This window comes from Branchiostoma belcheri, unplaced genomic scaffold (assembly GCF_001625305.1).
Source record: "Branchiostoma belcheri isolate BF01 breed outbred unplaced genomic scaffold, Haploidv18h27 scaffold288, whole genome shotgun sequence".
NCBI lineage: Eukaryota > Metazoa > Chordata > Leptocardii > Amphioxiformes > Branchiostomatidae > Branchiostoma > Branchiostoma belcheri.
In genome coordinates, this window is record NW_017803896.1 from 78,713 (window position 1) to 80,641 (window position 1,929).

At 45.5% G+C, this 1,929-nt stretch overlaps 1 protein-coding gene across 1 annotated transcript in view; it reads left to right on the forward strand.

The window, feature by feature from the left end:
- Positions 1-1,929, forward strand: part of LOC109472877 (collagen alpha-4(VI) chain-like) — a 20,333-nt gene that overhangs the window by 3,346 nt on the left and 15,058 nt on the right. The gene's annotated exons all lie outside the window — the stretch shown is intronic.

The window sequence follows — 1,929 nt, forward strand, 5'->3', positions numbered from 1 at the left end:
GAAGCTGGTGTGTTACGCCGAAAGGCGGTTATACCGGCTATACAGATACAGATACAGAAATCTATAACCCCCCCCCCCCCCATACAGACCCTCATATAGCGCTTCTCTTGGCTTGGCTCATATAGCGCTAGATACCTACAAAACAGCGAGGTTACATGTCTGACTCCAAGGGTCGTTTACAGCTGTCTTAGCAGGTGTATAACTTTCACTGATGATGGCAACTTTCACTCCACATTTATTATTATAGTAAGTCTGGATACCATCATTATATATGACTAATAAGTTTCATTACCACGCAGCATGGTTTGTATGCAATCTGTGTTGCGATCTTTAAACTCACAACAATTAAAACGCCACAACAATTAAGAAAGTACTGGGTAGGCTAATAATAGTTTAATTTATACTTCTCAAATCTGGGTCAATGTACTACTAGTATTAGTAATCTAGCAAAGATCTGTGCGCTAAGAATTAATCTGCTTGCTGTGAACTTGTTTATTCATATTTCATGAAATACTCTAATTTTTCTACATTGCTACCATGGGTACTATTAATTATACTATAATTTCAGAACAAATTGTAATATTTGTGTTTCCCTCCTGTCTTCTGCAGGTAACAGTATAAGCTACAGACAACTACGTACAGTTTCGGAATCCATGATGTCAGCGGCAGAAGCAGTTTTCTGAGATTTCCTTCAGTTTGTCCCGAATCCCCCCCACGCCTGGATGGACCAGTCCTACAGCAGCAGTCGTGACTGTGCGTTTGTCATGACTACGGCGGGCCGTACCACATGAATGCGGGGGCCATGAGGTTGGACCGCGAACCCGCCCGACGCAACCGCACGACAAACGCGATGACATCATCACGCGAGCGACGGGGCGCCAGGCATGCTGGGATGCTGCCGTCGGACGTGGAACGGAGGCTGGCCGCGCTCCAGAGCGAGGTGGCGACATTGAAGAAGGACAAAGGTCGCATGGAACAGCTGCTGTACCGTAAGGCGGTGGACGAGGCCACGAGGTCACCGAGGTCACCGTCACCTCAGGACGCGGAGGATCGCAACAAGTGGGAGAAATGGGCCTGGAGACAGAGACACCAGAAGGTAGTCTGAAACACACTGGGCTTTGTCTGTCTGTTTGTTTGTTTGTTTGTAAGGCCACTCACTCACTCAATCACTCAATCAGCTTGCACAGAGGGCCAACCAGTGCCCTCCTTATACTCTCCAAGCAGAGGTTGGTGGGGAAAATCGTGACGTTAACCGGGCGCATGATAAAGAACGTCACGATTTTCCCCACCAACCTCTCCTTATGCATCTCGGTCTGTAAGTTAGTACTCTGTAAGAAAGGCCACAGCATGTAAATTTTATCGATGTCAAATATCCTCTGCAGATTTTAAGTCTAATACAAAAGGGTGAAAAATAATTCCTGCAAAAATTCAACATGCAAGCAAGATGGAAAGTAGAAGGCTGGGAAGAAAAACTTTATTCTATATTCACTCCCTGAAACTGTGTGTACCAAAGTAGATGAAAAGAAACCTACAGTGGACCTCACTGGAAGACAGAAGAAAGATGTCTAGACTATGCATGATGTACAAAATAAACTGGTGGATGTCCCAACTACTAAGTACCTAATACCAGCCCAGAAGAGAACAAGAAATAGCCACGCATTCAAGTACCAGAGTTATCAACCAAGGATTGAGGTGTTCAAGAATTCATTCTTTCCTAGAACTATCGCAGAGTGGAACTCACTGTCACCAAGTACAGTAGGGGCATTGTCAATAGATAGCTTTAAACAATGTCTAGAGCTAGAAGTTCAAGGGTTAGGTGTAACAAGTCGATCGGTGTAATATAGCCAGCTGCCGCCGCGCCGCATGCCTGCGAAGCTGGTGTGTTACGCCGAAAGGCGGTTATACCGGCTATACAGATACAGATACAGA